Genomic DNA, 20,505 nt, shown 5'->3' with positions numbered 1-20,505 from the left:
GCAGCCATGATGATGCTGACTCTGTTAAAATATATATATTCAGAAAGATCAACTTTTCCAGTATCAGAGGTGAAGCATACAGGAGCTTAAAAACATCCCAGGAGTCTCAAGATTTGAAAGCTCAAATTCCCTTGCCTCTAACTTTTAATGTGCCGGGTCTCAGCATTGCCACACCCACCCAGGCATCGCTGACGGACTGACGAAACCATCTGTGTGGCGTCCATGGCATTGCCTGTGTCTGATTAATCGAAAATAGTTGACAAAATCCACATGGTTAAATAAATCAGGAGAATGGCAACCAAGGCACAGATGTTTACAATCTTCCTGCACAGTCATATGAACATAATCTGCCAGGAAAACAAAGCCTGCTGGACTGTTTCGCACATTCGCACACTCAATTTTTTTCAACTATTTATTGAGCATTTACTACGCCCCCAGTCCTATGCTTAACGTTTAGGTTCATTTTCTCATTTAATCCTCACAGGAACTCTGTGAACAGAATACTATTATTTTCACTTTACAGATTTTTTAAAAGATTTTATTTATTTGAGAGAGAGAGAATGAGAGAGAGAGAGCATGAGACGGGGGAGGGTCAGAGGGAGAAGCAGACTCCCTGCCGAGCAGGGAGCCCGATGCGGGACTCGATCCAGGGACTCCAGGATCATGACCCGAGCCGAAGGCAGTCGCTTAACCAACTGAGCCACCCAGGTGTCCTCACTTTACAGATTTTATAGGAAATTACAGCTCAGAATGTTGGGTAACCCATCCAGGGTCAGACACCAAACACGTAATAATAACCACGAACTCTGAAAATACAGGGTTTTACTTCGGGCTCTTATCTATTTATTTAGAACTATATTTGTTTTTTGGTTTTTGTTTTTTTTAAAGATTTTATTTATTTATTTGACAGAGAGAGACACAGCGAGAGAGGGAACACAAGCAGGGGGAGTGGGAGAAGGAGAAGCAGGCTTCCCGCTGAGCAGGGAGCCCGATGTGGGGCTCGATCCCAGGACCCTGGGATCATGACCTGAGCCGAAGGCAGACGCTTAACGACTGAGCCACCCAGGCACCCCTGTTTTGTTTTTTTTTTAAAACCTTTCATCTGCAAACAACCAACAAAACATGACATGAAACTAGTTGTAAAACAAACAAGCGGCTATGTGTAAAAATGTATTCTAGAAAACCTCCCATACGTATAAGCATTTCGTTAACTTCTTATATAATTGCCAATCGCTCATAAGAAGGAAACAGATTTTATTTAAAGCATAAAAATTATAGCACTGTTTTTAAAAGTGGCTCTGGATAAAATTTAACAAAAACATAATGAAAAACACTAAGGGGAAATTAAAATAACTTTTTAGTATTACTAAATAAGGAAAATTGTTTTGATGAGCCAAAAGTACTATTTTAATTAGAAATCCTATGACAACAACAAAATTAACAAAAATGTTCCTTTTAGACACTTCAGTGTATCTCCCACCTCCTCAGACAAAATTCTATCCTGTTGATGATTCTCACAGAAGACGTTGCTCCTACATTTCCGTAACTGCCATTCTTGCTCCAGTTGGTGGTTCTCACTGCAGAAGCTCAAAGCCCTTTTTACTCCACCTTGGCCTTCCATCTCTGACCTTTCAAGTCTTCCTGAAATCAAATTGCCAAATCCTGTTTTCTCGGGGCAGAGCATCTCCCAATCCTCCTAATGTAATTTAGACGGACAGGACTGAGCTACAATGTTCAATAATATATCTGCAGATGAAAAGAAGGGTGGCCTGAGGGGTACTCAAAGCAAGCTTCCGATTGGACAAACCAGACTAGAGAAGGCCTGTGCCTGTGCCCATCCCTGGGTGTGGGGGCCACATTTGCTACCCATTTGTAACTATGACTTGTTCCTGGCCTCCAGGGCTGGGAGCTCAGGCTTCTGACTATATGGAGACAGATTATTTTTATTAATAATAATATCCTGATTTATAGAGTGCTTATTATGTGCCAGCCTGATTATAGAGTGCTTATTATTACCTTGCCAAGTGATGTTATATGTCTTTATAGGACTTACCTAATTAAATTATATATCTTTCTGCTTTCTGCATTCAGGGAGATTAGCAGGCTTATTCAGTGGCCAAAATAGTGAGTAAGACCAAAAACAGTACTTTGTTTTCATCTCTCCCTCATTCTTTTACTGGTAAACTTTTATTGAACATCTAATATGTGCATGGAATTGCATTGAGTGTAGGTCTCACCTTTATGGAATAAAAATTTCTTGGGAGCAGAAACATACAAATTAATACTACAATGTAAATATGTTAAAAAATATATATAGTTCAAATTCTACTAAACTCACCTTTTAAAAATGTACAACTCCGTGATTTTTAAGTTTATTTACAATGTGTAACCATCTAATTCTAGAACATTTACATCATCCCCCAAAAGAAACCCTTTACCTATTAGCAGTCACTCTCCATCCCTCTGCCCTTGGAAGCCACTAATCTACTTTCTGTCTCTATGGATTTGCCTATTATGGACATTTCAAATAAATGGAATTATATCAAAAGAGAGAGAGAGAGAAAGAAAGAAATACATAGAAAGCAATCATATTTAAGAAATGGAGGTTGCCTAAGTAAATTAGTTAAAAGGGTCTTCTACCTTCTCTAGATGGCTTCATTAGCAGAGTTCTGTTAAGGCGGTGGCTTACAAAAGAATTTTTATCACCTTGAATCAGTCTCCTTGCTACAGAGCCATCTAGAAAGATCTGAATCACAAGTAGGTGCTAATGACTCTCACATTCAGAACAGTATTTAACACCCTGCTCCTAGACTCTTTTTTTGTCCAAGGTTAGCTGCTACTCACACAGATAAATTATGTTTTTGAAGAGTATTTATGAAGATGCATAAATGATCACATACATAGGAAACAACAAGGAGAAAATTGTATATGAGTTATGATCCCACATTGAAACGAACAAGAAAACTCATTAGATAAACACATATGCAAAGAAATATGAGAAAATGTGATACAGTATTAGAATAATTGGAAATTTTGTTTTTCTCCATATATCATTCCATATTGTGCACATCTATAAATATAACCACTCAGGAGTTTTATAATCAGAAAAAGTAAATATTTTATACAAATTAAAATCAAAAGAAGAATGAGTAAAAGTATATTTGGTATACTATATCTCTAATTATTGTTTTACTGAGTTTACCAATGACCCGTTTATGACTCTAAGTAGTATGTTATATTATTTTCAAATATTTTTTTTAATCCAAAAGAAAACAAACAAACAGGTTTTCTTTAGGTAGAAGTTCCTAATTCTAAACAGATCCTATTCACTATCTCGTCACCAGACTTGAGTTCACACAAAATGGCCTCTCACTAACTACCTATTAGAGAGAAAAAGAGAAGAAAAGTGACTGGCTGCTCAGATTAATAGTTTCACACACTGCTTTTTTGGAGACAATCATTTCCTTCAATATTCTTCTTCAACTTCCTTGAAGGAGAAATTTGGCATCCAGACACATGCGTGCAGAAGCACACACACACACACACACACACACACACAGCCCCCCTAAGAATTTATATTTTTTAAAAAATTCCTTGAAAATATAAAAAGTGCAGAGATGGTGATGAAAACGGGAGGTAACTAGAAATGGGCACATGGAATCTGTTCGGAGTGCTGAAAATGTTTTAGAACTTGATTGTTGTGATGGTTGCTGGCATAACTCTGTAAATGAGTAACAATTGTTGTACTGTACACTTAAAATAAGTGAATTTTATACCTCCATGAAGCTTACAAAATAAAAAATATAATTGCATTGGATACAGGAAAAAATTACTATAGCAGAAGAAAATGTTTGAGGAATCCTAAAAGCAATTAAGAAATCAAGGTTGTAGTGAAAGCCATTAGACAGGCCCAGCTACATGTTTGGGGAGTCCCAGTGCAAAATGAAAATCCAGCACTATTGTTTAAAAATTATTAAGAATTTCAAGATGGTAACATTAAACCAAGCGCAGGGCCCTTCTGAGTGCCAGGCCCTGTGGGACTGCACAGGTAACATGCCCTGAGACCAGCCATGAAGATTGGAAAAAGCATAGGCTGAAACACGGAAAGAAGAATTCTATGAAATTTGAAGGGTGCTCCAAATGAAGAATAAGTGGATCCAAAGAATCGATAGGGCTTGGTGGTGATCACGAGGAGAACTGGGGAAGACACATGTAGCAACATGGTAGGTCAGCACCTTCTTCCATTTTGGCTTATGCTGAATAATAGTTGAGAAGTAAGAGTAACATACACTTCTGGACTAAAGCATTGAATGCAGGAAATGGGGTTGCAGAGGTATTTACCAAGAGCAGAATGAACTCACAAACTGAAAAGACACAAGGCCTTCACTTCCCACCCCAGGGGCACAAACTAACCCTCTTTCACAGTAACGGGAGGGAAGTTGCTCTAATGAGAAACTTCATTCACAAATGGAAAATCAGGAAGTTTAAATGCCAGTGTGAAATGAACAAGCAATAATCATAACATTTGCAAAACCCAAACACAGTGAAAGGAAGAAACTCTGCAAACAGAAAAATGAAAATCCATGAAAAAATAGAAACCATTTAAAAATTAACATAATTAACATTTGCAAATAAATGTAAGGGATGATCCTATCTAAAAATATAAACAGAAGAGGTGTTTATGGAAAAAAAACATTCGCAGATCTTGATTTTTTAAAACCTAGACAATGGCTTACCTGTTCAGTCTATTAAAAGGATGTTTTGATAGATGATTCTAGTTTCAATATATTTTAATTTATCAATCTTACCCTTTATGGCTAGTGAGTTTTGCAACTGTGTTTAAGAAATCTTTCATCATCCTAAGGTCAAAAAGATACTCCTATATGTTATCTAGCAAATGCCATCTCTCTTAGCCTTCTACATGTATAATTACAATTCACCTGGAATTGCTTTGTGTGCTGTGTAGGCTGAGAGGAGGCGAGCTTGTCAAGTTCCTGCCCCCACCCCACTGTGCACAGATATTGAATATACCCAGCACCGTTCATTGAAAGAACTGTTCTTTCCCCACTGCTCTGCAGGGCTGGCTCTGTCATATACCATCCATATGTGAGTCTTTGTCTGGGTTTTCAACTTATTCAAATTGAGTTTTCATTTATACTTTGTACAATGTCAATGTCTTAATTGTCCTAATTTCATATTAAGCCTTGATTTTCAGTAGTTTGTATCTCTCAACTTAAGATCAACGGGTGATCTTAACTGGGGACGTGGTTCGGAGGGACGTCCGCTTCTGGTCGCTGGATTGAGAAAAGAGTCTTTGGCTGGCCCAGAGCTAGGAGAGCTGACTTGAGGCCCAGCTCCTCGGGTCCCCGTGGATATGCTGCCTGCTCATCTCTATCATGGCCCTCCACCCCCGCAGAGTTCGGCTGAAGCCCTGGCTGGTGGCCCAGGTGGATAGTGGCCTGTACCCCGGGCTCATCTGGCTACACAGGGACTCCAAACGCTTCCAGATTCCCTGGAAACATGCTACCCGGCATAGCCCCCAACAAGAGGAGGAAAATACCATTTTCAAGGTCTGGGCTGTGGAGACAGGGAAGTACCAGGAAGGGGTAGATGACCCTGACCCAGCTAAATGGAAGGCCCAGCTCTGCGGTGCTCTCTACAAGAGCAGGGAATTCAACCTGATGTACAATGGCACCAAGGAAGTACCCATGAGCCCAGTGAAGATATATCAAGTGTGTGACATCCTGCAGCCTCAGGGATCAATCATTAACCCAGGATCTACTGGATCTGCTCCTTGGGATGAGAAGGATAATGATGTAGATGAAGAAGATGAGGAAGATGAGCTTGATCAGTCACAGCACCATGTTCCCATCCAGGACACCTTCTCCTTCCTGAACATCAGTGGTTCTCCCAGGGCACCAGCCAGTGTGGGCAACTGCAGCCCTGAAGCAGTGTGGCCCAAAACTGAAGCTCTGGAAATAGATGTACCCCAGGCACCTATACAGCCCTTCTATAGCTCTCCAGAGCTGTGGATCAGCTCTCTCCCATGACTGACCTGGACATCAAGTTTCAGTACCGTGGGAAGGAATAGGGGCAGACCATGACCGTGAGCAACCCCCAGGGCTGCCGGCTCTTCTATGCGGACCTGGGTCCCATGCCTGAACAAGAGGAGCTCTTTGGTCCTGTCAGCCTGGAACAGGTCAAGTTCCCAGGTCCAGAGCATATCACCAATGAGAAACAGAAGCTGTTCACCAGTAAGCTGCTAGACGTCATGGACAGAGGACTGATCCTGGGGGTCAGCGGTCATGCCATTTATGCCATCAGGCTGTGCCAGTGCAAGGTGTACTGGTCTGGGCCATGTGCCCCATCACCTGTTGCCCCCAACCTGATTGAGAGACAAAAGAAGGTCAAACTGTTTTGCCTGGAAACGTTCCTTAGTGATCTCATTGCCCACCAGAAAGGACAGATAGAGAAGCAGCCACCATTTGAGATCTACTTATGCTTCGGGGAAGAATGGCCAGATGGGAAACCCCTGGAAAGGAAACTCATCTTGGTTCAGGTCATTCCAGTGGTAGCTCGGATGATCTACGAGATGTTTTCTGGTGATTTTACACAGTCCTTTGACAGTGGCAGGGTCTGCCTGCAGATCTCAACTCCAGACATCAAAGATAACATCGTTGCTCAACTGAAGCAGCTGTACAGCATCCTCCAAACCCAGGAAAGCTGGCAGCCCATGCAGCCCACCCCCAGCATGCAACTAGCCCCTGCCGTGCCAGCCCAGTAATCATGAATGCCATCTTTTTTACAGTATTGTACATATCGGTACTTTTTATTACTCAGATTTCACCAGCTTTTAAACTTCTTCTTTCTAACAATGTTAGTGGCCTCCAATTCTCCACATATGCCTGGCTTTTAAAGTTGATTTAATTTATGGAAAAATCACCCTTCTTATTCCCCCTTTCTTTTTTAAAGCTCGCAATGTTAGTGTAATGTAGTAGAGGGAGATTTGGCCTGGGACTTTGGACAACAGCGTTCTAGCTGCAGCTTTGCTTCAGTGGTATGACCTTGAACCACCAAGTCATTTAACCTCTAGGCTTCAGATTTATTACTGTAAAACGAAGGGGTTGGAATAATGCCTGAAATAATGCCAGTTAAAACTCTGACCTGATGACTTCATTCTACTTGCACAAGGCAGAACTGCCTGGAACAGAACCCTTCTGCATTGTTCTTGCACCACATTTTTTCTTGCTTTCATTAAATTTCCCTCAAGCAAAAAAAAAAAAAAAAAAAAATCAGATCTTTTGGGCCCTCTGATTCACTATATAAATTCTAGAATCAGCTTTTTAATTTCCACCAAAAAAAAAAACTGCTGAGATTTTTGAGTGGAAATGAAATGAGTCTATAGATCCATTTAGGGGAGTTGATATCTTTAAAATGTTGACTCTTTTCATCAGTGAACATCCCTTCATTTATTTAAGTCTGTGATTGTCCAATAATGTTTTCTAGTTTTCTTTTTTGAGGATTTGCCTAAGTACTTGATACTTTTGATGCTATTTATAAAGGGCATTTAAATTGTTTTTTATTTTTTAAAATATTATAGTCTTTGTTGGTTAGAAATAAAACTGATTGTTTTTATATGACCATATCTGTAGACTCTTGGGATTTTTTACATAAAGAAATGTATCATCCACTAATAATGACAATTTTATTTATTATTTTTCAATCATACTTCCTTTTTTAAACCTTATTGCTCTGGCTAGAACTATAATATAAAGTTGAATGGAAGTGGTGAGTGCAAGAATTCTTGTCTCATTTCTAATCCCAAAAGTTTTATAAGATATGACTAAGTCAACTTCAATAAATTATACTATATGACTTTCCAAAATCGTTTTATGATTTTGTACTTCCAATGACAGGGCAATAGTTCTAGTGGGAATACTAAGCATCTATGTGAATCTAGACTTCTGATAGTCTGTTTTTATATTTCTCCATTCTCCCTTCCATTTCAAAATTCAACCACTGAAAGAAAAAACAAAACCATTACAGAGATTTGCTTCTGAGCATGAAGTGAAAACGAAGAGGTTTGAGGACAGGGGTGGGGTTGGACAGAGAGCAGGATCCAGAAGGACGTATTTGGTTTACTCCATATTCTTCCATATTGTTACATTCCTCATATCACTAGTATATTCTAGTGTGTCATTTTTAATTCCTAGGAAAAGAATTGGGAAAAAAGAAGGGTAAAATAAAAATAGTATTTTAAATGAATGAACTTGAAAACATTAAAATTACTTAAGTGTACGTGAGCAAAGATGCATTTTTATTTTTACTTCACAGGATCTTGGCTAATGACACAGAAAAAGACCAAGTGCAGGTATGTACTCCACAAATCTGGATATAATTGCATCCTTCCACTGCCCTCATAGTCTGAGGCTTTCCTTCACACCCAAGAGAGGCTTGTGGCAAAATAATATATGAAGAAGACACATCTTCACAAACTTATACTTCATTTGAAGTTTTTTATTTTAGCTTTTCTACAAATTATTTGGATATTTAAGTATGGGTTTTATAACATTAAATAATTATCTGGATCTGAATGTTTGTTTTAAAAAAAAACTGATTTTCTTCCCAATACAATTTCATAGTGATTTTCCACTGATGAAAAACCACAGTCATACTTCTTTTCCTACATATTTTGAAAAATGAAACTAATGAGACTCTGGAAGCCAGACAGTATTTAATCTTCAAAAATGCACTTAAACATAATTATATTCAGATCTCCCCCACATTTTTACCTGCTTTGAAGCTCTCTTCCACGGCACAAAGATTTTATTGGACGATATTGGAGAACTTATCAGCTGGCATGCTGTTAATTCTATCTTGTCAGTATAGCTTTCGTTGGTGCAACAAAAAGAAAATTGCGTGATATTCTCCTTTTTAAGTCCAATTCTTATTACAAGTTTTGTGTACTTCTCTCTCTTCCTTGACAAAAATTTTCTTTTAAAGAATGCCAAGTTAGGGGGCGCCTGGGTGGCTCACTTGGTTAAGCGACTGCCTTCGGCTCAGGTCATGATCCTGGAGACCTGGGATCGAGTCCCACATCGGGCTCCCTGCTCAGCAGGGAGTCTGCTTCTCTCTCTGACCCTCTTCCCTACTCATGCTCTCTCTTTTTCTCTCTCTCTCAATAAATAAATAAAAATCTTTAAAAAAAAAAATAAATAAATAAAATAAAGAATGCCAAGTTCTTATGTGAACCTGAATGCAATGGTAATGAAAATAGTGTTTGAGTGGGTTCTTGGACTCCTCATCTGAACAGACTGGCTAGAAGACTAGCCTTTTGGTACAGGAGGACTCCTGAGCGTGTCCTTTTAGTGTGATCCTTTCTCTAAGCCATCCCTTTTTATGAAAGGATGCGCTATTGAACTATTGTTCTATTTGTAAATGGCTCCATATTGTATAAAAACAGAGCATGTCATTTCATGCACATATTGAAGAGAGAACTCAACTGTGCTGCAGAAGAGCTGGTTTTAAACTTGCTTAGTTTCTGCTCATCAACTAGATGATTCTTGAGGCCTGTTGGCTCATCTGGAAATGAGGTATTTGTATTTGATGATGCCTAAAAGCCATTCCAGTTCTAATAATCTATATAAAGCTTAGGAAGGGAACTATTCTATTAATTTCTTAATGATGCAGCTTTAAGTTGTAGTGGAGGGAGAAATAAGGTGGTTTTCAAATTTTTATTTACATTTAGAATGGAATCAAGCAGTTAGGTGAGAACACTAATATGTAGCGGTGATATATTTTGTGATACCTTTTGTTGAAAGAAACACTTTGGAAGGATGCCCCAAGTTTGTTTTTCCCCCCTCACTCCTGGGCTTCCTACATAACCCTCCATTTCTAGAAATAAGGGGAAGTCTTGAGCAATTGGTTTCAAACTGGGCTTGTAAAACCCTAGAGTTCTACATAGCCTTTCAGAGAGTTTACAAACATTTGATATGAATTTCCCTTTTTAATATATATATAAAACATGTATATCTTTATTTTAAAGTATAGTATTTACTTATTTAACAAATATTCACAGAATGTATATTATATGTTGAGAACAGTCCTCAGGTCTCAGAATTCAGGAATATACAGAAACAGACAAAAATCCCTGCCCTCCATTAAATTTATATTCCAGTAGCGGAAGGAAGGAAGGAGAAAAGAAAAAGGAAGGAAGGAAGGAAGGAAGGAAGGAAGGAAGGAAGGAAGGAAGGAAGGAAGGAAGAAAAGAAAGAGAAAGAAAGAAAGAAAAATATATAACATGAAAATTTTATAAGAGTAACAGGAAAATTAAGCAGAGGCTACAAAATCTATCAGAAGATTAGAGTACATCTGTCTGAAAAGATGTGGTTTAATAAAGACGTGAAGGAAGTGGGGAGAGAGCCAGAGGAATAGCAGATGCAAAGGCCCTAAGACAGGATGGACTATGCCTGGTGGGCTGAATCAAGAAGGCAATAGAAAGAGAAGAGGCTAGGGAAAGAATAGAGGTCTCTGGCTTTAACACTTTAGAAAGCTTTAACCCCTTCATCAGTGCTACGTGGTCCAGTACTTTTATGTGAAGCTCACCTGTATTCTCTTCATATACATTTGAATATGGTACTGAACAAGAATGTTTATTTCTATACTAATCTTGTTCAAAATCAGGCCTGTAGCAGTCCATTTGAACAAAAACTATATATTTTCAGGACACCTGGGTGGTCAGCAGGTTAAGTGTCTGCATTCGGCGCAGGTCATGACCTTAGGGTTCTGGGTTCGAGCCCCATGTCGGGCTCCCTGTTCAGCAAGGAGTCTGCTTCTCCCTCTTCCTCTGCCTCTCCTCCTGGCTTGTGGTCTCTCTCTCTCTCACTCACTCTCTCTTTCAAATAAATAAATAAAATCATAAAAAAAAAACTATACATTTTTATGGCAACAAATGTGGTTTAAGTTAAATTACATGCCAAGCAAGACTTAGGTACATCTGCTTACTTTTCCCACAACAAGCAAATTCATAACATATTGAAAACATTAAATTGTAATTAGCTCTAACCATCATTTTAGGTTTAGATTACTTCTAATCTAACATATTTATTGATAAGGAATGCAAACTATTTTTTAAATATTGTTACTCCATGCAACTCAAAATAAAAATTGTCATTTGCATCCCTTTCAGGCTTCCAAAGTGGTTAATTAATAACATCTTGAGACTTCACAATAAACTGCTATCTTTTACAAAATTAGTATTTTTTTCTTACTGGATAACCAAACAAAATTCAACTATAAGTTGGGTGTTGAAACCGACATGACCGAAAATAGCATCCAGAGACCCCAATATCAAGTTATTATGTTCATTAAAACAGTCTCATGGATCTCACAAATTAGATTAATAAAAAATAAATGCTATAAATTTGAAATTATAAAATAAATTTATATTAATGAAATTGCCCCTTTATCTGGTTAATCTATGTAATTTTTACAGACTTGGTGCCTAGTGAGAAATGGATGGAAGGTGATTCTGGAGAAGTCATAAGTGCAAGCAGGTAAGGGAGTGTATTCTCTTCTTTTCAGTCTTCATTTATTCATCCCCTCATGTAAGTAGAAAAATGAGTTTTTCATTAAAAATATATATATATTTCCATCCTTATCATTATCTGGGGGCCCATTCTGGAAGGAGCCACTGATGCTAAAATCATTCGGTGAAAGTTTGCTGGAAAACAGAATATTCATATTATTTATATGATGACAAAGAATTACCTCATAGGTTAGTTAATTTATAAAGGAGAAATGGTACCTTTGTGAAAGAGAGAACTTTCATAAACTACTTTAACCAAGTGATTAAGTTTTGTATCATGTGCCTCCAGAGATGATGAAATGGCAAGTATACAATGCCACCTATGTCGTATTGTCAAAATTTCTAGAATCTAATCATGAGGAAATAATCAGTAAAATCTGAACTGTGAGCTATTCAAAGACAACTGGACTATACTCTTCAACATGTTTCTGTCATAAAAGACAAAAAGTAGCCCCAGGGGCGCCTGGGTGGCTCAGTTAGTTGAGCATCTGACTCTTGATTTAGGCTCAGGTCATGATCTCAAGATCCTGGGATCAAGCCCTGCATTAGGCTCCGCGTTCAGCGGGGGGTCTGCTTGAGATTCTCTCTCTCCCTCTCCCTCTGCACCTCCTCCCCCTGTTCTCTCTCTAAATAAATAAATAAAGTCTTTTTTTTTAAATGGTTCCAAATGAAGGAAGGCTGAAAATATATCACAACTAAATGTAATACATGAACCTTGATTGGATTTTTTAAAAAGCTATAAAGGACATTTAAAAGACAATTAAAAATTTTTAATCTGTACTCTATATTAGATGTTATTGTATATTACACCACTTTTTAAATTCTTGGAAGTGAACATGGCATTGTGATAATGTGGGAAAATGTCTTTATCCTTAGGTGATAAATACTGAGATATTTAGAGGAGGAGTAACATGATGTTGTACTTTATTTTCAAATGGCTCCAAGAAAAAAAGGAAATTGGAAAAGATATATATTTAGATGGATAGATAGATGATAGATATAGATTAGATAGATAGATAGATGATAGATAGATAGATGATAACAAATAAAGAGAACACAAATGTTAGAAAGTTTAACCATTTGTGAATTTAAATGAAGGGTATGTGAGTGTTCATTGTGCTATTCTTTCAACACTTCTTCAGGGTTGGAAGTTTTCAAAACGAAGATTGGGGAACGCAAAAGAGAGAGACTGGTGTCACTGAACAACATAGTCTGAATAATTCTGACTTCAGAGTCACTGTTCACATCAGGGGGATGTTTGCCCACACTGGTCACCAAATGAGGCAGATTAGCTGTGTTAGTCAAAACAGCCTAAATCAGGCTGTAGAATGGCTGTAGGCTAATTAGTGAGCCTCATCCAACCTCAGTCTAGTTAATTTTATTGCCTTAATTCACATACAAAAAAAAAATTGCCCAGACAAAAATGTAAACCTCTCTACCGGAACTTAAGAAAGAGCTTTAGAGCACATGGAATTTAGCGCCAAAGGAATTATGAACTGATATTTGCTCAGATTTGTTATGTTTATTTACTCACCCTAAGAAAAATATTTGCCTTTTGTAACAAGATTCTTTGAATTCACGGGAGAGCATAGCTGATCCTGCACATTTGGTGGTGGGGCGTATAGGGGAGAAGAAACATACATTTTGGAATCCTACATCACGGCCTCCAGGAAGTAGAGGCCCTTTGCTTTCTGCCCTCAAGATGCTGGTCTCAAGGTTGGGGGAAAGGTACCAACTGTTGTACAAGTCCCAGCCGCCCAGATTTCAGCATAAAGGGAGCGTTTGTGTTGACAATGGGACTCTGGCTTTCAATGCGAATCTGCCCTGCAGTGCCAGATCTATGCGAAGTGTCCCGGGCTCACTGGCAGCATTCTAGCTAGCCCGCTAGAATTAAAGGGGTCATGAACTAGAGCCATACCAGAAACCAAATGGGAGAGGCAGTCACCTCAACTGTCATTTGTAAGGCTGGGAGAAACAATGAAACTATTGAATAGAAAAGGGCTTTTCTTTCTCTCACCAGTGAAACAAACCTTAAAATATGAAGATCAAGGACTACTAGAGATAAGAGACACCAAAGAACTGAAACCTCTTAGCAGCAGGTGGTAACAGTGGGGTCTGTCCTTTGAAAAATGTGTCAGATCCTTTTAGGACTATGTAAAACACTTCTGGTTCCTATGGTGACACTGGTAATACTTTGTCCATCATTGTGATACCGAGATCTACATTAAGCCATTTAAAAAGCACCTTGGAATGCTTGAAGGTTAAATTAGTTTCTCCTCTAAATTGCTTGGTGTCAACTGTAGTTGAGATAATTGGAGGAGATAGACTCGGTTTGTGAGAAATACTGACCAATGTGTCTTACCTCTTACAAAGCTCAGAAAGGGATGAAGCCATAAACTGTGAGTCCCTTTGCAAACAGTCCCAGACGCTAATCAAAATACACGTCTCCAGAGTGAAAGAGACGAAGTAATTCATTAGTCTTCATGCTGTGCCGACCCTCACTTAAGGAACGCCATTTACTGCAGTATTGCCCGTTCTCGAGGATAGCATTTATTTGTCTGGTCTTTCCTTAATTAATTTGTTTCTCAGGAAAGGGCATTCTCTAACAAAATTGTGTGGAAACACTCCACAACTCCAAGGCGGGACTCCTGCCCCTGACCCATATCAAAAACTGTTTCTTGTGGTGTTAGATTAACCATCAACCACAAATCTTCCACAAGTCTGGAAAAGATGGGCTTTCTGGGTTTTTTTTTTCTCTTTTACTGGCTTTTGCATGTAATTCTATTAACAATAAATAGGATTTTGCCAAGTTGTGAAGTAAGAAACTGAATTTCCAGGAATACAGATTCCCAGAAGGTTTGTTAGCTGCATTCCTTCAAAAGTCTAGATTGGTCGCCATATAGTTTATGTACCACATTCTGAACCTCTGCAGATTTATCTTTTCCAGTGGGGCTAGACTGACTGGAGTGACCCTTCCTCCCCAGTCTGCCCATTTTTCTTTAACGCAACATCAATGTTCCAACACCTTTGACTAGAATACAGGTGTTCTCCACATGACTCAAGGTTCACAAACTTACTGTGTGACTTCAGTGTCACTTTCGAGAAGTTATTCAATGAGTTTGTGAATATCCTGCTATCAAAACAGGTACTTATTCTTCAGAATAAGGAATATGTTAAGTTTTTAACACACTATAGGACCTATACTGAAAAAAAAATTATTTTAGTATGCTATTTAAAATTTTCAGAAAAATAAAGGATTTCTACCACCAATACAATCCCAAAACAAAAAGATAAATTAGGTTTCATTTTTGCACTATTAAATCAGAACTGTACTAAATCTTTTATGAGTATAGCCTTTGTGATTTTAGTTTGTAAAAGATAATAAACACATTTGTTCATTTTCAGTACATGAAATTGACACAATGTTTTGTCTATTTTCATGCCATAATAATAGTAATAATAGCTAATATTAACTGAGCACTTAAAGCCTGCCCTGACTCTATTATGCATATGATCAATCTCATTAAGTAGAATCCATTACTGTTCCAATTATGCAAATGAAGAAACTAAAGTGTGGTGAGGTGACAAAACAAGGAAAATGGGTAAGGTGTTCTGACTGACTCTAGTTTCTGAGATCTTAATTGCCACACTGAAAATGTGCCATAGCCACCCTTGTCCCTAAATTTCATATTTTCTTACATTTCATGCAAGTTTACAGGTGTATTAGTCTGCCTGGGGCACCATAACAGAATATCATAGACTGAGAAGCTTAAACAACAGAAATTTATTTTTCACAGCTCTGGAGGCTGTGAAATCCAAAATCAAAGTGCCAGCAAGGTAGGTTTTCTTCTTGGCCTTTTCTCTTGGCCTATAGGTGGTTGCCATCTTGCTGTGTGCTCACATGACCTCTTCGTTCTGCATTTACACACACACACACACACACACACACACAGAGGGAAAGAGAGAGAGTTCTAGTGTCTCTTCTTATAAAGACACTGATTTTATCTAAACCTATCAGATGAGGACCCCACTCCCTAGCCCTCCCACCCCCCACTATGATCTCATTTAACTAAATTAGTTCCTTAGAGGTCCCCTCTCCAAACACAGTCACATTGGAGGTTAGAGCTTCAACATATGACTTTGTTGGGTGGGGGAGACACACAAACATTCAGCCCTTAGTAACAGTAACTTGGTGTCTTTCCAAAAGAAAACTATTCCAAGTTCATTAAAATGCTAACAAATAGGAACTTCTCAACTCCCAAATTTCACCCTTTAAAAAACTCTGCAATATCACGTGTATTGCAGACCTCATCTGGACAAATAGATTGAAGAAGTGAAATTCTTCACTGTTCTCATTGTCTTAGCTAACGGGATGACGAGAGGTGACCCCTGAGAGGGGACTGTATCAGAGAACTAAAGCAAAAATTCAAGCAAAACAATGACACCTTGCCTGAGTCATTGGGAAGATGGCTCAGATCAGACTCTAGATGATTTCATCAGCCAATAGTGTTAGTGGATAATTTTCTTCCTGGGCTATGCTCTGCTTTCACTTATTATGAGAGAAAAAATGTGTTAATCTAATCACATGTTATAATCCAGGCACATGTATATTTATGCACCTAGAGATTAGCATACAAATTCCAAATAACAAAGTAAGAAATGATCAGTCGTGGCATTTTCTAGAAACATAGTTTGTATTTCTTTTTTAATTAAGCCTAGTCATTGAGTGATTTATATGGAAAAACAAGACTAAGTATGTATGTTGTATACAGTTGTTGATTCAATAAAAAGGAAGATATCTAGAAACAAAGCTCTGCAGCCTCTGTAAAAGCATGCACTCTGTTAGAATTTCAATTGTCTGACATGGTTCAGATCCTACTCAACTCATTACGATGTTCATGGTCCATATTTTTCACCAGCACAATGAAGCATGCCACAGTATTTGAAACCATAGCCTATAAACGTTACTGTTACACAGCCTTCTGCTCCCACAATGGTGAATCAAGATAAATGCTATGGATTTTCTCAACTCTATTCTTTCCACTTTATACAGTAGCAGGCTGGTCAGGCAGAGACATCTCTAAGCATCTATGCAACAAATTTAGGACCTTCCAGACAGCCACAATATCTATTAGCAGGTGCCAAATTAGAGTATTCCACAAGAAACATTTTGTCCAGATGAATATAGTGGCAGCTTCCCGATCTCATAGAATTTCAGTGTGAGGGATAGCAAGTTGACTGAAAGCACAAGTCATTTACCAAGCATGTAATTAAATAGACAGATGAAAGGTAGTTGATACATGGGTGGATAGACAGACCTTCTTATTAGTCCACCAGACTTCCAATGCAATGACAACTGGAAAAGCTAGCTTTGTGTGTGGGTGTCATTGGGAAAATGGGCTTAACTCTGATTTTATTTCCTTTTGGATTCACACATTTTTTTTCTTTCTCCCTACCTCTGTGTCCCACTTCAGTGTTCCTTATGAACCAGAGCAGAGTCAAGAAATATCATATTTAGAGGAGGAAAATCATTCACACACTTCTAAGCTGCTAATTCTTTCCCAATCAGACAGACAAAGCACATTTCTCTTTGGAATAAATATGTTGGGATCAAATGAATTGCCAGAAAAAGGTGTTGTGCTTTGTTCTGTTTTAATTTCATTGCACATGGCTTGACTTTTGTTTGTCTTTCTCTCAGCCTTCTACACTTACTTTGGCATTTCTCCTAATCAGCGAGCAGGACTACATAGGAATGTTTGTCTACAAGTTAATTTAGGTAAACCTGGCCACCTGCCTCCCTGTTAGGACTTTCTCACCAACCATCAGCTCACATTATCCAGTGCCAACCAGACAGAAATAACCACAGGATTCTAAACTTGCCCTTCCTTTGGAAGGGTCATTCTCCCTCTCCCCACCCCTTTCTATTGGCTCTTTGGGATCAGATGGCTGGCTTCTTGAGTATCTTGCTCCCTTGGCCGAGGAATATTTTCCATCATTAGACCACTGATACTGAATGAGACACTATGAACAATATTATTTTTCTATCTTCTAAAAACTACATTTCCTATAAAAATAAGATTCCCAGATTCTACCCAAATTCCACAGATACTTACTCTGCAGCATATTAGTGGATGTAAGACGTAGTTCCTGCTCACAGAAAAAACTGTGCATAAGTAATAACACTATAACACATAGCAAGTGGAATATGAAAGGTAAAAAAGTTCCAAATGTAATGGAGCACAGAACAAAAGGAGAGATTAATTATGAATGGGAGAATTACCACTAAGGGGAGAAAGATAGCATGTGAGCCAGTTCTCAGTAAGGATGCCTTGAGAATTGAGGGGAGTGGGCAATAATTAAGAAGCTTGTAATTTAGACAAAAGAGAATGGGCAAGGCATGGAAGAGGGAATTTTCAAAATGCAATTGTGAAACAATGAAGACCATATTTTGCCTACACAAACCAAAGCTTCCTATAGGATTGGGTTGCAAATACTATGCTCAGAATTCTTACTTTATTCTGTAGGCCAGTAATTTCTAAAAGCTGGCCATGGACCAGTGATGGTTTAAATCTAAGCTTTCACCAGACTGGGGAGAAATGAGAAAAATAAATACAATTTGTAAGGTTCTCTTTATGAAACGAAGTGCGCTCAAATCAAAGGTCTTTCCTTTAACATGGGATTGTATCTTTCCTATATCTGGAATCAAATACAATTGCTGTTTCAAAATAAAAATTGGCAACACTGTTTTGGGATCCCGAGTATATTTTTATTTTACTTGGTCCATGTGATCCAAAATTTGGGGGCTACTTCCAAAGGTAATGTGGATCCCAGGAAGGGAGATAATGGGATGGATATTGTTCTCTAGGAGACACAACTGTGAAAGTAATAACATGAAAAGAGAAAAATAAAGGAAAAAGGGAAAAAAGGAAGGAGGGACGACAATAAATTAGATAGTATAAGGATACAAGGAAGCTAGTTAGAAATCTAGGGTAAGAAGCAATGAGGACCAGGGTGCCTGGGTGGCTCAGTTGGTTAAGTGTCTGCCTTTGGCTCAGGTCATGACCCCAGGGTCCTGGGATCCAGCCCTGAATTGGGGTCCTGCTCTGTGGAGAGTCTGCTTCTAACCTCCTCCTCTGTCCCTCCCCTGACTTGTGCTCTCTCTCTCTCACATAAATAAATAAAATTAAAAAAAAAAAAAAGGGCAGTAAGGACCTAATCCAGAACACTGACATAGAGAATTGAAAGAAAGCAATGGTTGCAAGGGATAGGATCTACAGGATTGACAATTGTGTAAAAGTACAAGTGAAGATTATATTATTGTCCAAGAGTCTGAGCCACTTGGCTTCCTGTACAGAAAGGTGGGTAAGAGCCAGCAGAGATTTGGAGGCGACTTGGAGATGTGACAGACTGGACCTAGGAATTTGGTAAAGCTTAGAGCGATACACCTGGGAATCATCTGCATAAAGTAAGAGCTGAGAAAGATGAGTCAAAGAAAAGATGGTGGAAGAGAGAACTCCGAGTAGAGAACATCTCTACCACTTGATTCTCCTTCATTAGTTGAGGTCATATGAGAACGACCAAGGTTGAAATTCACCTTTTCTGGACGTACCATGATCAGTGAACTTTGATATTTGCTATCATCATTTCCTTACTGGTCAACCTCTAATGCTATCATCTTGAAAAATCTCATGTCTCTCAAGATCTTCTCTATTAACACATTTCTCTGTTACCACAAACTTCAATTAAGTCACTATCACATATTGGGGTGAGCTGATAAGTTAGGAAGTAGCAATTATTGGGCTTAGGGAATTTAACTCTTTCCATCAAATATAAGGAGAAAGAAAGAATTAAATTTGAAATAGAATGACCCTTCAGCACTATAAGAAACTGTGTAATATTAGCAAAAGAAGGACACTCGAATTTTAAAGTTCTTTGGAGATTTTTTTTTTTTTTTGGTCCTGGATATTAGAGTTGTGGTACAATTTAATTTTTGCATGTAACAATAGTTAATATTTATTGAGCATTTCCTATAGGCAGGCACTTGACAAGCACAACCTCACTTAAACTTCAACAAAAAAAAAAAAACCTATCAAGTGGGTAATTTTAGTGTGCTCTTTTTTCTAGTAATAGAAGTAATACTGACAGAAGATAAGTTACTTGTCCAAAGTGACCGAGTAGAAAGTGATGGAGCTGGGATTAGAATTCACCTGTATCACTTAGGCTTCATACTTTGGCAAATGACAGAAAACCCAAACACAACCAGTTTAAAGAAAAGGGGTCTTTATGAGTTTCCATAACTAAAATGTCCAAGAGCTGGACAGGGGCTAACTCCAGAAGGAACATAATAAATAACTTACACCATGACATCAGCATACAGTTTCCCTCTATTCATCCTTTCCCAGGTGCCTCTGCGTTGGCTCCATTCTCAAACATCCCCTCCTGTTGTCAGAAGGTCTCCAGCAGATCTGGCCTCATAGCCAGGCTTACCCAAGACCAGCAGGAAATCACTACTGTCTGTAGCCCAGCAGTCCTAGGAAGAATCTCATTAAATCCTTTCATTGTGATTGGGTCAAAGCCTGCCCCTGAAGGAATCGTGTGCATCTTAGCAATGTTACACATTACATGGCCAAGCCTGGAGCCAAGGGTGCAACAATCCAGGATGTCATTAACAGAACTCGAGTGCACAGGTGCCGGGTGGCATGATCAGGAAGGAGCTCTGACAACTGAACTTTCTTGCTGAACAACCTGAGGTTTAACCACTGTATTTTTCCAGCTAAACAATGAAGATCCACAAAGAACAGAGATGAGACTTTGAACATGAAAAAGAAGAAGACACTACTCTTGGAGCATATTTTATATTAGGAGTTAAAAGCCTGTAGGAAGAACTAGATCTATTTCTGCTGTGGTAACAACATAAA

The 20,505-nt window shown here is 38.5% G+C and overlaps 1 pseudogene; it reads left to right on the top strand.

Annotated features, from left to right (window-relative positions):
* Positions 1-5,249: 5,249 nt before the first annotated feature.
* On the top strand, positions 5,250-6,784 carry LOC118553966 (interferon regulatory factor 6 pseudogene; annotated as a pseudogene).
* Positions 6,785-20,505: the final 13,721 nt, after the last annotated feature.

The sequence above is a fragment of the Halichoerus grypus genome, chromosome 2 (assembly GCF_964656455.1).
Source record: "Halichoerus grypus chromosome 2, mHalGry1.hap1.1, whole genome shotgun sequence".
Classification (NCBI taxonomy): domain Eukaryota; kingdom Metazoa; phylum Chordata; class Mammalia; order Carnivora; family Phocidae; genus Halichoerus; species Halichoerus grypus.
The sequence above is the reverse complement of the archived record's forward strand: the minus strand, read 5'-3'. Positions and strand labels throughout refer to the sequence as shown.